The 18,524-nt window shown below is 50.0% G+C and overlaps 1 protein-coding gene across 1 annotated transcript in view; it reads right to left on the reverse strand.

The window, feature by feature from the left end:
• The window catches only part of LOC135901276 (fibroblast growth factor receptor 4-like), an 89,824-nt gene that overhangs the window by 38,331 nt on the left and 32,969 nt on the right, over positions 1 to 18,524 (reverse strand). The gene's annotated exons all lie outside the window — the stretch shown is intronic.

Raw genomic sequence — 18,524 nt, forward strand, 5'->3', positions numbered from 1 at the left:
GCCGGACCTCCCATCTTTTGTTGTCTGGGCAGCGCTGACCACAACGACCGAGCGACCTTGCCTCATCGCTCTTTCGGGCACGCATTTTCAGCGATAGCGGATGACGCACAGTGCACGCGTGCAGCCAACCAGCAGGAGGGGAAAAAAAAGGAAGAAAAGAAAAGCTTTGAAATGGGCAGTGGAAGGGTGAGGGCAGGAGCCGAATATACACAATGGTTTACGTCCAGATATATCCGGACTGCTTGTCTGTGCAAGCGACGCTGCTTTGAAAAATGGCTGCACGAATAAAAGCCTTTGTGCCGCTGGCTTGTCCTGGACGCGGCGCGAAAGCGCAAGACAAAGCTTAGGTTAAGATCAATGTGCCACAAGGATCGCAAGAAGTGCGCTGCTGCTTTCGGGCTATTTTCGTTTGTTCTATTGCTTTTATTAATCACTGCCTGCCCAAATCGTAGACATGGCTCGATGTCGTGGGTAGAGGCCGTGGATTCCTTTCCCCGAGTAACACAGTCATCAAATTAGCGCGTTTCGCAACGTATAGAACACATAAGGGGCCGAATCCGCAAATCTTTTCCTCCGTAACTGTAGCTTGCCTTTGGTCGGCCGCCTTCGCTAATATGCGCGACATCAAAATTGGCTAGTATATGCTCTTACGAACAGTTTTAGCGTAAAAACTTTCTTTTTTTTTTTGGATAGAGGCCAGGAAGGCTACCAGCACCCCCTCTCCTCCTTACCCCTGCCCTTGGGGAAGCGTATGCAAGTATGTGCTCATGGGTGCATACATGCGTGTGCGTTTGTACGTGCGTGTCTGCCTGCGTGCGCGTGTATGTACTCGTGTCATCATGGCGCAACGCCGAGGTCACGAAGTCGTCTTTTTTTTTTTTCACGTTTCCCAGGGCAGGTAAGTTCGCACATAGCGTATATGTAAGGGCTTGTGAATAGCGCGCATTATGGAGGCGGTGAATGCTGGCGTGCACGCACGCACGCACGCACACACGCACTCACTCACACACTCACACACACACACACACACACACACACACACACACACACACACGCACGCACACACACACACACACACACACACACACACACACACACACACACACACACACACACACACATACACACATTTTCTTTCACGGCTCATAACAGCATGCTGTGCAAGCTGCAGCCCGCGAACCTGCCTGTGATGGTCGTTTCCATCACCATAACTGCATAAAAAATCGCTTCATGAATAATATTGGTGTCTTCCGCCTCAGCAAAGACGTTGGAAAGTATATATACTTATAATATATAATATTTTGGACTATAGTCCAAAATATTAGTAAATGCATATAGTTATCCCTGCGCCTAAAGGAACACTCTAAAACGTGAGCAAATAGCAGTTTAACCTTCATAGTATGTCTGGAAAATTTTCTCCAGGATAGATCAGCCGTTCTACTGAACTTTCCACAACTGCCTTAGTCTCGTATAGGCCCGATTGTACACTATCGGGCCTAAACACTCTATTTACAAGAACTCGACGCGAGTGGGTCGAGTCAGAAGTCCAGCAGAACCAGACCGACCCGACCGCGTTTCCACGCATCGTGCCAAGTGTTAGTCGAGTCACTTGCATGCGAGCCAACTGAACTTAAGCTCACTAGGCCCGACCCGCTAGAGCTCACGTGATCCAGACAAAGGATTCCGGCCCAACAAGACGACTTGACCCAGCATTATCGGCTTCATGTAAACGTAATTAGTTCTATGAGCCGCACGCCTGCATGGCGCTCCTGTTAACCCTCCGCCAGGTCAGTCACATCACTAGTCTTTTTTTTTCTTCTCTCCATTAGCCAATTCTGTCTGCTTGCGTCAAATCTTTCGTCCAATGCACCTCACGTAGTATGTGGACCCGCGGAATGCTGGGTGGAAAAGCAAGCTTCGCTACGCAGTCGGCGCTACACATACAACAGAAGCAAGCTGGTTCACGAATGCGGAGTTGGATGCCTTCATTCTTTGTCATCTGGACGACGTGTTCGCGAACACGGGTTGGGAGGAGGTTTAGAGGCTTTCATCCATCGCCACTCGAGAAAGAGGAAACCGACCAGTTGGTTCGCGATATTTGCCGTTCCACGTACGCTGCGATGAGGCACCCCTGCCCCGATGCGGAGCCGAAAGGCTGGACTGCCCGAGTACATAATGTGTACACTTACGCCAGCAGGGTTTCGCGTAAGTGCGTCCGCTTGGGAATGTACATATATTATCTCCGCCACGCACAAAAATTACCACGATATACGTGCACGGACAATGCAAGGAATGCTGGTGGTTGAAATTCCGTCATAAGGATTTTCACTCACTATTCTAAAGAGACGTGCGGTTGCCTTCGGCTCATATCCACGCGGTGATATTTTGCCGCATCTCCGGCATTTCTCCTGCCGCCCTCTGTATAGTGAGCAGGTTACGTGTCGGCGCACCCGAGCCTCGTTAAAGAATTGTCACGAACTGCGACGGGGTGCCCCCCGAGCACCGGTTGTCATATTGCGCACTTCCGCTGCGTCGTGCGGTCGCACCGGCTGCGCGCGGCATTTTCATTTGTTGAGAAGGACCCGTAGAAAAACGGAGGGGGCGCAGGGGCGTGGCGAGCTCCTGGCCCGTTATCTCCCTTCTGATTTCCTCGTCCGTCTCGGCAGAGGCGGCGGAGCCGGCATCGTTCCGCGTCGGGGCTCCGCCGAGAGAGCCCGTTTTCCAGGAACGCGGGCTGCGCCGAGAGGAAAAGGATCCGATTTCGCGACGCGCGCGAGAAGGAGCCACCGCGCCGCGTTCCGCTGATTCACGGGCGGCCAGGCGCCGTCCTCGTCTGCGCTCGGAGCCCGCCGCGCGGACCCGTGCAGGCCGTGTGCGCGCGGGGCTGGCCGCCGTCGCGAGCCGCTGGGACTCGCGGGCCCGGTGGCTGCTCCGCCGTGGTTTGGGCGGCATGCGCGCACACCACGTGCGTCGCCTCCCCCGGCGCTGCTCCGCGGGAAGCGCGGCAGAAATGCGCTTCGGCCGAGGGACGTCGCCGATTTCTCGGAAAGAAGTGATCGTTCGTTGTCTCTTGCTTTCGCGCGGTGAAATTCTTAGTGGCGCAGAAAACGCGCGCGCAAAGCTGCACTTCGCGCTGATGCGCGCGCACAGTCACACGCACACACAAATCACACACACACACGCTCATACACACACACACACACACACACACACACACACACACACACACACACACACATATATATATATATATATATATATATATATATATATATATATATATATATATATATATATATATATATATATATATATATATATATATATATATATATATATATAGTAAAAGCTCGTTAATTCGAACCGCAAGGGGAAGCCTCTTCAGTTCGAATTAACGAAAGTTCGAACTAATGAAAGTGAAGGAGGGCAACTAGTACACTGCGATTTGGAAGCAGTAGGGCATGTCAGAAATTTGGCGTGTCAGAAAGTGATGGCGTGTGCTGCGGGCACACGCCATCTTCAAGTCGAAGCTCCGGGTCCGACTGTGCCACACCACCGATGTCCATCGAAACGAACGTGAGCCGAGGCTTAACACCATCACAATGAATCGCGACGGCCGATACCTCCTAAGCTGAAAACAGAGGTGCACAACCGATGAAGACTGCCGAGACAAAGACGCTGAACATGTGAAGGTGGCGTAGGCCCTGATTCGTTGGTTCTTGATTGCAAGCGCAGCTGCGACGTACTTGATTCGCTGTGTTTCGGAGCTTGCCGTGCCATCTCCGCACAACATTAGCAGCTGTACAAGATTTGCAAAGCCTCCGAGATTCGCAACGGGCAAGAAGTCTCGGAGGTTACGTAGAACGGAGAGGCGGCAGCCGCCGCTGCCTTCTGGCTGACCCCGCGTCGGTTAGATTTTTTTCCGATTTTGCCTTCTGTCGCCGTTCTCTCCGTTTCGGAGGCAATACAGCCTTGTGTGTAGGCAGTAGGCGCGTTTCTCTGGCCGTGTGCCAGGCGAGCGTAGTTCGAATTATCCGTGAGGGCACCTTCTCGCGTTCGAATTAACGGACTTTCTTATACATAGACTTCTGTGGAGCTTGGCCGGGCCAAATCGTACAGTTCGAATTATCCATAAATTCGAATTATTGAAGTTCGAATTAACGAGCTTTCACTGTATATATATATATATATAAAGAGAAATTCCTTCAGGCTACCTTCCAAACGTAAAGAACTTGAGCGATGCTGCGAGGTAAACAGAACAAGTATTTGATTTCAACAGTTTCGACCGGTGGAACGATCTTCATCAGGGTATACATGACGATCTTGTAAACCCCGATAAACCCCGATCAAGATCGGTCCACTGGTCGAAACTGTTGAAATGAAATACTTGTTCTCTGTTTACCTTGTAGCATCGCTCAAGTTATCTCTCTCTCTCTCTCTCTCTGTATATATATATATATATATATATATATATACACACACACAATCCGACGTCTTCGCGTCACGCGTGCACGCTACGTCGTACATGTGCTGCCGTCGGCACTCGCAGCAACCCTTGCCTTTCAAGGTGCCGCTATAGGCCGGTGCGCGGCTGCATGCGCACAAGGTACGAACACCTGCGCGAGGAATTACAGCAAAGAAATGGTGCGAGAGAAATACGCGGAAACAATTTTCCTGTCTTTCGCACCTTGCTGCCCAGCTTCTCATGCATTTTTTCCCAGGATGAAGCTGTTCGATCGAGCTCAACAATGAAACGCTTTAGCAATAAGGCAAGAGCGCAAGTTGTACGCGCCAGTGCTATACGCGTGCAGCAGTTTGGACTATCGTGAAAGACGGGGCTGTGGAAGCCGTGTTACCCAGGTGCCGGTCGGCGCAATCCGTTCTATAAATTGGCGGATGCATCACAAGTTGGATAATTTTCGGTGTTTATATACAGTGCGCGCTCGCGTGTAAGTGTGTGTGTGTGTGTGTGTGTGTGTGTGTGTGTGTGTGTGTGTGTGTGTGTGTGTGTGTGTGTGTGTGTGTGTGTGTGTGTGTGTGTGTGTGTGTGTGTGTGTGTGTGTGTGTGTGTGTGTGTGTGTGTGTGTGTGTGTGTGTGTCACTGTATACATCGCCTATATACGTCGCCAAAGTAACGGTGTCCATTCGAAGAAGAGGCTACTCAGTTAAACCGCTGCACGGAACTTAATCGGGGCGCGTTACTGGCCAGGGCCTCGGAACAGTTTCTGGACCTTGATCTGCCACGGGAACGTTCCGCCTGCCCCTCGAATCCGCGTGATCTGCCCTGGCAGCGTACTACTTTCTTCTTTCTCCGTCCCAGCCGTCGGAAGAGTGTTTCATTCACAATCGGTGTAGCCACTTCGGACACTGCTCAAACCAGGCGCGTCAGTTCCATTGTTTCGGCCTTGCCGACGGTGGTCCCGGCGAGCTCGACCACGGGCGGGCCTTCAGTCAGGGGGGGCGGCCGCAGCGTCGCGTCAACCCGGACGCCTCCCAGCGCTCATGCGCGCCGCTTCCGGATCCTGACAGCGGCGCACCTAATGATTCGGGCCAGACACAATGCGGCCCGGTGCCGCGTGGCGCAGGCATCGTTGCGCCGCTTGGGCGTCGCGACGGAGGCGCCAGTCTGGGCCGCAACAGCTCGGCGAAGCCTCTTAGAAAAACCCGACGAAGCGCAGGTTACGTTCGTGGGGCGTTCGCGACGCCCCGAGGAAAAGCTGCAGTTCGCTTTTTTTTTCTGTTCTGTATTTGAGGCATATCCTCAAAGCAGTGGTCGACGCCTCTGTAACCGCAACTGCAATTTCTTTGCGATAGAGATCCGCTGGTTCAGACCGAGTCGTCTGGAAGCGGAGGCATATCGAATGTAGCTGCACGGACGCTTTTTTAAGCACATATCTGTTACATGCCCCTGGCGAAGGATTCATTTCTTGGTATTCTAAGCTATAGGAATATATTTTGGTTTTGAGAGAGAGAGAGAGAGAGAGTACAGAGAAAGGCAGGGAGGTTAACCAGAGGTAGTTCCGATTGGCTACCCTGCACGGGGGGAACGGGGTTAAAGGGGGATAAAAAGAGAAAGGGAGTGGAAGGGGGAGATAGAGAGAAAGCGAGACGAGCACTAACAAAGCGCGTACGCTATATAGTGGTAGTGGGCGGCGTCCAGAAACAACATTAGAGCTACGAGAGACGCCGTAGCGGAGGGCACCAAATTACTTTTGTTCATCCCTAAGTTTTCTGGCGTGCACCGTAATCTGAATGCACGAATCTCTACGGAAATACACCCGGCGCATGCGCCGGGAGTCGAACCCACCATCTCGTGCTCAGCCGCGGAGCGCCATACTAAGCCGCCATCTCGACAGGTAAGCTTACATGCATCTACCGAAGCCTTGTTCCCAATCCCTGTTGCTCCCACGACACTGGCAAGCAGGTGTAAGCGTTCGAGGACACCGACGCACGGGTTTCAGTAATCACTAACCGCTGTTCATTTAACCCCTTCATTTGTTTCCTCCTAGATCAGTGCAATTGACTTGGAGAGCTAGATGCGGGAAATCGGTTGTTACAATCGATTATCCATTCTAAAACATAACGCATATCCAAAGCGTTCGCTTGTTTCTGCAGACAGTGGTGCTTAACTAATGTGTATGCATTTTATACCAGACCCTTTGCATGAAAATTATGGAATGTCCTTAGCCGTCTTTTTACTACGCCAGCTCATATGGGCACCTCATGCTGCGCAGAATTTTAATAAACGACGAGTTCTCCCAGAAACAAGTTTTCAAAGACTGAAAGCTATTGCTGGATTAGATTATGTGATAATAACGTACGTTGATATATGCTTTTTACATTGAGCTGAAAGCATTTTACAAGCTGGAAGAATTTTACAAGCTGAAATTACTTGAGTGACGCATCACAATATTGTCGCAAGTGATGTTGTAAGTGAACTGTGCTCTAAATATACCAGGTGTTTTCTTACTATCTTTTTTAGAATATAAATAAATATAAAAACGACCTGCGGAAGATACCACGATTTCTTGTACTGAATTGCTCGAAGAGCTTGCACATTCCATCGAAATGCTAATTTGAGTAATTAATAAAAAATGCTCCAAATAAGTTTTTGAATTATTACTGTGCGGCACGTACTGCAATTTACCACTTGTAGCCGGAGAGTTTGCGAGGCGTATTCGCTTGGAACGAATTCCTAGGATGGCGCCGGCGGCACATACAGGGTGTCCCAACGATCGCGCAGCAAGATTTAAAAAAATATGCAAATGACACGCAGCTGGACATAGCCAATTAAGGTTATGTTGTTTGGCGTCGCTTGGATGTACAAATATTTTTTTTGAATTTCTGGATAATCACATAATTTTAGTTAATTAATTAATTAGCTCATACAATATCTTAATTAGATTAAAGGTGCCAATTAGAAAAGCGTAGAGCAACATGAAAAGCTCCCGACACAGCTTTCTGTTGCTCAATACGTGCTTCACAAAAGTGTTTTTCCGAGCGTGAGAGAAGCCCGCGAGTACACGCCAGATTGCCGCGCGACTGGCCGCTCGAGGCACTTAGCGTGTATTCGTGGGCTTCTCTCACGCTCGGAAAAACACTTTTGTGAAGCACGTATTGAGCAACAGAAAGCTGTGTCGGGAGCTTTTCATGTTGCTCTACGCTTTTCTAATTGGCACCTTTAATGTAACTATAATATTTTAGAAGCTATATATTTATTTATTTATTTATTTATTTATTTATTTATTGTAGTTATGTAATTAGGTGGAATGCAAAAAATAATCTGAGTATATATAAGCGACGACAAACAACATTACCTTGGTTCACACAGATTTAAAAAGCAGGCTGCACTGATAGATGAAAACTAGCAGTGCGAGAGCAATATCTATAGAAGCACACTTGGCGAGCATTTAGAAGTGGTCGCTTTAAAAGGTGATGTAATTAATTATTTGCTGTCCACCAGATGAACTGGTGCGCCATACTCTAGTTGCGGCATCTACAGCTACCCAAGAAAAAGAAGAACAAGAAAGCGTGGCACAATATTTCCATGTCGCGTTTACCAATGCCTACGCGTTCCGCATAGGGGTGGCCGACACCGCAGCATGTGGCTGTTGCGGTGGCGCGCAAAGATTTCGTCATTTTCTTTGCCAGTGCCCGCAGTACAGTGTGCAGAGACAATCGCTTTCCGTCGTGCTGAACCAGTTGGACGACCAGCCTCTGCCGTAAAAAAGAATTTTGAAACGTCGACGCGACTTAACATCGCATCAGAAGACCGTGCAAGCGCCACTGCGCTTCTTGAGACCGACCGGCCTGTGTGAACGCCTGCGACTGGAACGCCTTCTCTTGTGCCTGTTGTTCTTTTCTTATTGTTCTTTTTTTATTGTTCCTTTTTTTTTCTCTCGCTCTTTGTCTTCTTTACAACCACCGTATTCCCCGCCCCAGTGCAGGTAGCAACCCGAAAACTCGCCTCTGGTTAACCCCCCTGCCTTTCCCCCCTCTCTCTCTTCAAAGGAAACAGCTTTAATCGATTATTTACTCTTCAGTAATTGTGAATACGCCAGTCTTAACGTTCAGGGGAGGTTTGGTTCACCAGAAATGATGTAAAAGCGAAAAGCGGGTGCCGACGTGCAGCTGAAGTTCTCGCACCAGTTGGCCGGGACGTCGTAAATATTGGTAGCGCCTGCTCTAGGCTATTCATCGGTAAAGAGTGGCGAAAAAGTATTCCGAAATGAGCAGATACTCAAACTGACCATTCGTGCGAGATTTTCTTGCACACGAACAATCCAAATACGGGAAAATACCCTGAAATTCGTAACGTCATGATGACGTCGTCGAGGCCGCGTTTCGTGCGCGAAATTAATGTACGGCTCTCATTTTATTTTTCACAAGTGAATCTTTTTTTATTTATTTTTTCCTCTGAATTGGTAACCGGGCTCAGAGACGACAAAGCTGCATCAACAACGCTACGTCTTCAAGGCGGCAGCTCTCGTCGAATGGATAGGGCGTGCATCTGTTCACTACATTTTGGACAATCATGCTGATCATTAATAGGTGTCGTAGATGTAAGAATACGTCGAATGAGCCCTCACGTCACGTGCCCCTTTAATATCTGCGCCACTAGCCGCGCTTGGCTCCGCCTGGGGTCTCCACTGCGTCGGACCGTGCCCGAAACGATGGAGGCTGTTGGCGTGACCCCTCGGGGCGGCTGGTCTCTCGCCGGAGCGCAGCTGGTTTGTTTGACTTGGCCGCGGTGTCGACCGTCGCTCGAACTCTGCACGCCCCGCCGAAGGGGAGCCCGACGAGTGAGGATGCGTGTCGACGCCGTGCAGGCGATGGAGGCAGCGAAAAGGGGAGTGCGGTCGGCGGTCTGAGAGCTTTCTTCCTCCGAATATATTTTTTCTTCTGTTTGTTTTCTTGTCCGCTTGCTTTTCGAGTAAGGCACAGCAGCGCTTTTTGTTAGCCCGGTTGCACGCGTGGCAAAAAACAACAACACACACAGGAAAATAGAATAGAAAGCTAAAACGGCTTGCCGCGCATTTACGTGTTGGCAAAGATGCAAAGCAAGAAAAAGGCGCGTCTCGTGATGCGCGAAAATGCTCGCTAAAGAGCCACGCCTGCCATTGGTTGCCGCGCACTGTCCACGCAACTTGGAAGAAAATAATCAGGGCCCATATTACGCTATATTTGTTCGTAAGAGAAAATTTTAACCAGTCCTGATGAAGGACATGTTAGCGAAGGCGACCGGCCAACGGCAAAGAACACTTACGAACAATGAGAGTTTTGAACGGGCCGAATTCACAAAAATGTCTTGTCCGTAGGAGCTGTTTGCCATTGGCCGGCCGCCTTTAGTAACAATGTGTCCGACATCACGATTAGCTCGCATCTATTCTTAAGAACACTTCAGGCGTAGGGACTTCTTTTTAAATACAGGCTTCGGGGCCGAATTCACAAAGCTGGTGATACGTTATCACAAGAACCAGCTCTGACGTCGGGTCACTGACGAAGCGTGAAAAGCAAAATAATTAGAGTATTAAGTTTATGTACTAGCGGTGTACCGCTGAAAAATTTTGCTTGTCGTCTCAAAGCATCTGTCCAAAAAATAAAGAAAATAAAAAAAAAGAAGGAGAGAAAATCGCGTGGGAACACAACACACCAAACGCAGTGTAGTGGGGCGGTTGGTGGGGGGAGGCAAAACAGACGCGAGACAAAACGAAACAAATGACTGCAGTTCGAAAAAATTTCAAGCGAGGAGGCTGAAGGAGAGGGCACAGTGCGCAGCATGGGCAGGACAACGACGCCTGAAAACGAGATGACTCGCAGGCCGCCACCTCGCGCTGCTCCAGCACTGTCCAACCCCTGCAGCAGTGCCAATGGCTTTGTGTCGGCCGCGCTGACAGCCCCGGGGGATGCGGCGCGCGCTGCCTGCCCCAGGAAACCCGAGCGGGCGAGCAACAGCCGCGCACTGCACAGGCCGCCGGGGTCCGACCGAGGCTCGTAGGACTCCGCCAAGTGTCCAATTATGCGCAGCTGCCGGCAGCTTTCGGCCGTGCTCCTCTGCGAGAGGGCTGCTTCGGCGGAAACCGCGAGTCGTCGCTGATGGAAGGAGTCCTCCCACGGCTTTATGGCCCTCGGGAACCGACCGGCTGGCAGCCCTGTGCCGGCGGACCCCGTGCCAGCTTCGGCCACGCTCAAATGGCGCCTAACCCAACCGCAGGGCAGAAGAGGGCGAAGAAATGCCTTTCCTTGGGTTTCCTTCGTCGCCTTCACCCTCCGAGACCGTTTCTACTGTCTTCCCTCCCGTTATTCTGTTTTCCATCCTTGTTTTATTTACGGTCTCTCTCTCTCTCTCTCTCTCTTATGTCGCAAATCAGACAACGAACAGAAAAGGGGACGAAGAAAAGACATGGTGTGTGTGTGTGTGTGTGTGTGTGTGTGTGTGTGTGTGTGTGTGTGTGTGTGTGTGTGTGTGTGTGTGTGTGTGTGTGTTTGTGTGTGTGTGTGTGTGTGTGTGTGTGTGTGTGTACAATATTTCAGCTTTAGCGTGAAACTCTCGAGATAGTCACTGGAACGATGCCCAAGTTTGTGAACTGCCACGCACTGAAGCAACGTTTGTACTAAATCTTAAAGGCACCTAACCCCTAGGGCCGAATTCACGAGGGTTTTCATTCGTAAGAACTGTGAGCGAACATAATGTTAGCGAAAGCGGGATGTCAATGGCAAGCAGTTATCACTGCGAAAGCCTTCCTGAATTCGGCCATCGATATTTACTAAAGCTTTTCGATTGTATAGAGAAGCACCAACTACGTGTCTTGCGCCACAGATACGCTTGAAAAGGCTCGAGCCTAAAGCGCGACAGGACTTGTTGGTACATACGTCTAAGCAGTGCATTCCCACTTTCGCCCAGCGTAAAAGAGCTTTCACTTTAAAGAACCCCAGGTGGTCGAAATTTCCGGATTCCTCCACTACGGCGTGCCTCATAATCAGAAAGTGGTTTTGGCACGTAAAACCCCACAATCTTTTCTTTTAAGAGAGCTTTCGGTGCGTGTGTCGTATCATCTATGTGCGGTCGGGCTAATATAGCTGCCTGCCTCCTGATTCTCATATAACCACCGCTGCGCAGCACGTATTTCGTGTCCACACATTGAAGATGCTGGTAAAGGCTTCCCAGCCAGCGCCTTGATACGAATTGTAAGAGTTCAAGAATGAACTGTAGTCGTGCGCAAGCAAACAAAAAGCGCCACGATTTTCCAGCGTGAACGTACAGTGTTCACAGGGAGACCGAGAAGAGCGCGTGTCACCAGTGGGCGGCCGCTGCGCGTAGCGCGTCAGGCGTCCGCTGTAGCGCTGCGGCGCCCCGAGCACGGGACGAGAGCACCGTGCGTGCCGTGCTCTCGTCCCTGCGCCGGCTGACATGTGGCCTCCAAATGAGTCGCCTCAATGGGGCGCCCTGTGGCGCGGCCGGCGCTTCCGTTGGCCCGGCTGCGCGCACAAGAGGCACCTCTTGTGCACGAGCGGCCTGCCTCCGGTTAGCGCGGGCCGAGCACGGGGGGTCTCGGGACCGGCCAGGAAGCCCCTCGAAGTGACCCCGCTTTCCTTAACATGGTCACCCGGATGCTCGTTGGCACTACCAACCGCCCGCCGATTCCGGTGACAGCAGGAAGCGCGAACGCCGCCAGTCAAACTCGGCTGCCACAGAAGCGGCTAATGTTTATCGTCCAGCGTCCAGTTGGACTGAAGAAAAACACTGTACGGCCCACGGGGGCGCACCCGCGTTGGCCTTGTCCAACGATCAAACTCTCTAAGCTTTTGCGTTCAGCAGCACGGACTCTCGCGTTCGTTTGGTTCTGTTCCACTCTTGGGTTTAGTCGCTGTTCAGGACTTGGTAATTGAGCTGCAGAGCGCATGTGGCTATAGGCGATAAAGAGATGTACACTGAAGAACAGAGGCACTGCATTCATATACTGCGGACCCACCTTTCAACACAAAAGTTACAGGATATAATAGTGAGAAGAAAAGAACAGCCATAGGGTGCACAGAAATTAGGAGAATCCGGGCTAAGCATAAAAGTGGCCTGTGTCTATAAAACAGCTTGTATACGCTAAAATGCCTCTTGGGAATTAGCGCACGCCAGCGGTGATAGTAAACATATTAATAGCGAAGGCGGCTGGTCAGGCGTAAATAGCTCCTAAAAAGGAAAAAGCTTTAGGAATTCGATCTGTGGTGCTTCAAGAGGTACATGTTTATTACTGTCATTGTTAATCGCAGCTCAGATTCGATAAGGGGTAACCTGACACCGGGCTTTCTTCTGATTAGATTGCGGGGCTATCTCCGCGATCGCAAGAGATTGTATGAACGCGCAAGTGCAACGTACAGGCGCCTTCGGATTGGCCAACCGGTCACGCGATAGTAGGCCTATGCGGAAAGCTGATTTGCTGTCCACACATTTGCTGTCCACACATGTGGTGCTAGGAGGCAGCGACCCCATGGCGATTGGATCGTCCTTGTCGATGACTCCGAGGCCAACCGGCGTCAAGTGGGCCATGTTTGCTTCGGTACGGCTGATACCGACGGCGCCACCCAATAGCAGGCGATATTGACATCCCGAGAGTGCGCAAGACAAGAGGAAACGAGGCGGTTCTTTTCGGGCAGTACCCTCTCTTAATTATAATAGACGCGCCGTTGCTTGGTTAGAGTATGTGCCACCATAGCATGTAAAAGTTTCCACGTTAAGGTACAGCATTATCGCGGATGAAATGGTAGCCGAAGATGCCGGTCTTTCTTTCTTTCTTTCTTTCTTTCTTTCTTTCTTTCTTTCTTTCTTTCCTTCTTTCTTTCTTTCTTTCTTTCTTTCTTTCTTTCTTTCTTTCTTTCTTTCTTGAGTCTTGTGTTCATTGGTTGGTTTTCACTCGACAACATAAATGAAATTAAGCACAATGGGCAGGGTAAAATTTCGGGGCAATATGCTAAAACACCCGTGTACTTTGATATAGATGCACGTTAAAGAAACCCAGGTGGCCCAAATTTCCGGAGTCCCCCACTACGGCGTACCTCATAATCAGATCGTGGTTTTGGCACATAAAACCCCATAATTTTTAATGGGGTAAAATTGGACGAAGAAATCAGTCTTTTTTTGTTTATGGGTGAATTGCAGTACATAGAATCACTTTCAATTGATTCTTTCTTTGCGAAACTATCAATAACAAAATTCAGGTTGGCGGGAATAACCGTCCTCTCCCCCTCCGCCACCTTTCTTTTTATCTCCTCCGTCCCACATGGCTGCAGCTGATTCACTGCAGGGAATACGAATTGAAACAAGAAGACATACTACTAAGTTTGCCGGATTCCTCAGATGTGTCTTGCAGCAGCAATAAACAGGCCACCATTTTGTTTCCGGTTGAATCAAGCGAAATTGAAGGAAATGTTTCCGCGACCATGCGTTTCAGTGAACCAAAAACTTGGATATGGGCACTGAAATTCGCGAAAGTAAATGGAATTATCAGAAAATGTAACAAAGGTAACAACGCCCGAGATAATGTTTTGAACGCGCGTATGACATTACTCCGTGTCGCTGCACAGTACAGGAACTGAGCAAGGTGCGTATCTCTACTTGTAGGAGTTTCAATGATGAAAAATTGAAAGACAACCGAAGTACAAGCGCTTTAAGCGATAAAATTGCTAGTATAAGCGACTCACATACTCTTATAGCTGTAATGATATAGTGATGGAAAACGATGCCAAATTAAGTAAAGCAAGAGCATAGTACAGCGCGCCGTACAGGAGCTGAAAAACATCGGTTACCAACGTGCTTCAAAATATGACATACATTTGCAGCAACTTATATCGCTCAGTAGCCGCACTCTTTTTGCATTTCTTTCAATCAAGGTGGACGTTTCAGTCCAGCTTTTTTTTTTTTAATCGTCATTTACTGAAGCTCACCCGACCATCGGGAGCTACGAGTTTGACTAGTAGTGGCTTGTACGAATGCAATCCAATCGACCCATGCATAGAGATAGGCGATCACCTCGTGCCGCGTGGAGGAGAGCTAGCTGAGGCTCGTTCGAACTTTATTTACTTTGACTGATCTGCGAACGAACTAATATTGCCCGGAGATTCAAAAACATACAAATTAAGAAAAAAGAAAAAGAAAATGGAAGCTGTATAGCCCCGCGCATTAAGGCCCTATGGATCAATTGGTAACTTGAACGCACTTGAGGATGTTCGATCTTCTCCCGTCTTATCCGGACATTCTGGCACCTTCCTGCTTCAGCTCCAGTTGAACGGGCCAGTCTCGCACCCGTGTCGTCGTAAAAGGCGTGCTTATACGCCGCGTCCGCTATCGAGTCCGCGCTGGCGGTGGGCCGGCCCGGCATCTCCTATCGTCGCGGCACCGCGGGACGCGTGGCTAAATGGGCAAGAATTGTCACTGCGGCCTTTCCCGGTAACATAAGTCACGTGCCTAAATCCGGAGAGCCGCGCGCTTCGCAAAGACAGACCCCCCTCCACTTGCGCTGGCCAGTTTGCCATGCGATCTGTAGGCTTGATATAAAGAAAACCTCCTCTTCCTTTCGTTTTTAAGGGCGAATTTATGGCCGCGTCAAATGACCGGGCCCTTTCAGAAGGCGGCAGGGGACGGTTGCGCAAAAGCCCCCGGTGCCGGGAGGGCCTGCGAGCGCGGGACAAACTGAATGCGCGACTACCGCGCCGTCGCGGCCTCCCCTTCTATCTTTCGGACACGCTCACTGACCCCAGAGCCCGGCGGTGAGCAATGCGCTTACGGTCGCGTAGCGGGGGTTGATGATGCCATTTGCGGTCTGCTCACGAACCGAATGCCGCGCTCCCACATCGTGCACGCGCCCGCCGCTGTCCGGCGCAGGTGAGCTGCCGCTCGGAAAACCGAGAGGGCTGGTGCTCGGGGCTGCTGTTCCCACAGGCACGTTGGCGGTTCGCGAGCGCTTCCGCGTCTCGCCGTGCAACAGGGCCGAATGGTACACGAAATCACCGCGGAACAGCTACAGCGATACGATGTTCGTAGTTTTCTGTGTCTTTCGAGGGGAGTGCAATGCGTCTGACCAACTTTAGAGGATAGCGCCTATACCGTAAGGTCGAGCGCATACGCTGAGGCCATTTTCAGTTTTTTTTTTCGATGCACAACGTGCGATGAAAAATAACGCTTACGGCATTAATTAAGGCACGGGCTTGTTCAAGCTTATGCTGATGTCGAATCAAACAACCGCAAAGGTAAAAAAAAAAAATTGAAGTATAACGAACACATCCGTCTTTCTTATTTGTTCGTCCTTTCTTCAGCGCTAATACACCTTGCTTGTCCATTGTACATGGCCCGTATCTCATGACACGGCAACAGGCGCGCTGATTGTCTCGCGATCGCGAGCGTTCAGCAGCCCCAGTCTTGCAACTTCTATTTATTTATTTATTTATTTATTTATTTATTTGGTACCTGATTCGTCATTACAGGCATTACAGCAGGGGAGAACAATTCATGAAACAAAATATGCACAAAATCATTTTTCTAAAGCATGGAAGAAGTCAATATTAGGAATACTATAAATAGTAGGGGTGACAAGCCGTTCCAAGCTCATATTGACGGTACCCCCCCACCCCCCACCCCCCACCTTCCAAAAGAAGAATGAATAGAGGTGATTTGCCAGAGGACTTCGTTACGTTCCTCCACTGACTGTTCTGCACGTCTTGCGGAAAATTTTAGTTCTTATAGAGGCGGGGGAAGGGGGGGGTGCCAAGTTAACGCGCTCGTGCAGTGCAAAACGTGTCTGTGAGGGCCGCAGATCGTCCGCATCAAGGTGTCGCACGAGGGAACTTGCCAGTAAAACGCATGTAAGCACATGCAGGCAACTGCGGCGTGGTTGCGCGCGAGTCTGTTCGTGCGCGAACGAGGCGGTTGCACGCGCTGGAGGACGCCTGGAGGGACGCTGGAGGGTCTGTCGTGTTACGAACGCCTCGATTTGTCACTCTCTATGATGCGGTGTTCCGTATAGCCGTATTATAGTAGCGCGTAAGGAAAGCAGCCGGCTCGAGTGACGCGGACCCTGACGGCGCCGTAATAAAAGGCGCATTGAGGGGAAGGAGGCGGGAAGAAAAAAAAAAAAAAAACCAGTGCGAACGCGAGCCCCGCGACAGGGAGATCCCGGCCGCGTAATCTCGAATCAAACATGGCGTTCGTTGAGCTGCGGCGCATGGAGCGAGCGAGCGACCGCCCGGCACACTTTTTTCGGGACGCGGCCACGGATGACGAGTGGAGCAGCGGTTAATGGCTGTGTTTGTCGTTGTCGCTGCCTAATTGATGGGTCGGAGCGCGCCCTTAACCTTGACGAGGCCGGCAATTACGCGGGCGTAGAAAGTGTGGCCATCGGCCAGCCCTGCCCAGTTTCAATCCCTACACTTTCTATACATTTTTTTACTAGACTAATTTTAAAGAGCACGGCCAAGGCCACTTTTGGTTTTTCTTTTGATCGCGAGCACGTAATGTTTCTGCTTTTATCTATTTCGGTTCCATCGCTGTTGTTTTTCTTATCTTTACCCAATATATTCATCTTCGGCTGAAACACTCGGGACAGGTCAATGAGCCCTATTGCGCATCTGATAACGAATCGTAATATGAAGATACGTATAGACAAGAATTAGTGCACGTACATGAAGCATGGAGTGAACGAATCTCGAGAATTTAGGCTGACGTGATGATGACCACAGTGACATAAATTAATTGGCGGCGTACAGTCAGTGTCTCACTTATTGAGGAAATCTTTATTCTTGCTGTAAATCACAGCATTTCGGTCAAGCGAGACCATGCCGTACACAGGTGTCCGCCTCATAATGTCCGCGCGATGTAACCTCAGAAAACTGCTCTGTGGGCGCTCCGTTATTGGTGTCAGCACGTTTAAAATAACAAGGTAACCCTGCAGAAGCACTGAAACAGACGCATTCGTGTGGATTTATGACGGAAATAGGCAGCACAGCACGACCACTATATGAATAAGAGAATACAGTAAAATACGACGACCCCCCCCCCCCCCCCTACACATTCTGCCGTCTATTTTCTATTCTTCCTAGTGCCTCCGTCTCGTCACGCTGCCTATTTGAAGCAAAGCTACAGTCGCATCTCGGTGAACTGAATGGAGTGCAATTTCGCTTTAATAATTCTGAGCAGAACAAGGCTATTAGGAGATCAAACAGAACGAGGCCGTACTATGTGCATCTTTATAGTAAGTCAGCTCTTTATTGAAACATTAAAGGTTAAGTAATTTTTCCGTCATATTGTAACAGTATTGCGGATTATTTTTTTATTTATTTCTCTGAGTGCGCACAGTCATGTTGACAAGTTCCCATTCCCAAAACAGAGCTACCGTCTTCAATCGCACATACCGCTCGTGGCGCATGCATCTTCTGTCACGGTTCCTGGCAACATCGGTGCCTTCCGCTCGATTCTACTGAATAGTGGTGGGAATACCAGCAAAAGGACCTCACGCACGGTTCCCATATCGGTCCGCTTTACAGACGACGTGAACACTCCATTCCTTTCATAGACGTGGTAGTTGTCTGTACATGCAGTCAACGCAATGTATGGACCTAACTGCGTGCGTGGTTACAGCGTCATTGTTGGGAGTCAAAAGAAAAAATAATTAGGACTCGACTGCGGTGTACGAGGTGATTATCGGTGTCTGAGGTTATCTTGCGACGTGACCATGAAAACGCAGGCCCAAAAACCTCAGGACTCAGAGCATGTGGGAAGTACTTTCATTGTTTTAACAGTGCTGCGCGCTGTTTGTTTACCCCGCATGACGTGATGAAACGCTAATAGCTCTCTTATCGCCCTCGCTTGCCTACCTGGAACAACTCTGAGGGTCAAGCAGTCAGCATGCATGCGTGCTTGCAGGCAAGCGCACTGACAAAGTGGCCGATATCTCAGGTGTACACGCTGCATGCTGTGTCGACAAGTGCTACAACGCTTAATCATGCGCACAATGCATGCACACCCCCTACTTTGCGCACCC

Source organism: Dermacentor albipictus, chromosome 1 (genome assembly GCF_038994185.2).
Source record: "Dermacentor albipictus isolate Rhodes 1998 colony chromosome 1, USDA_Dalb.pri_finalv2, whole genome shotgun sequence".
Lineage (NCBI taxonomy): Eukaryota > Metazoa > Arthropoda > Arachnida > Ixodida > Ixodidae > Dermacentor > Dermacentor albipictus.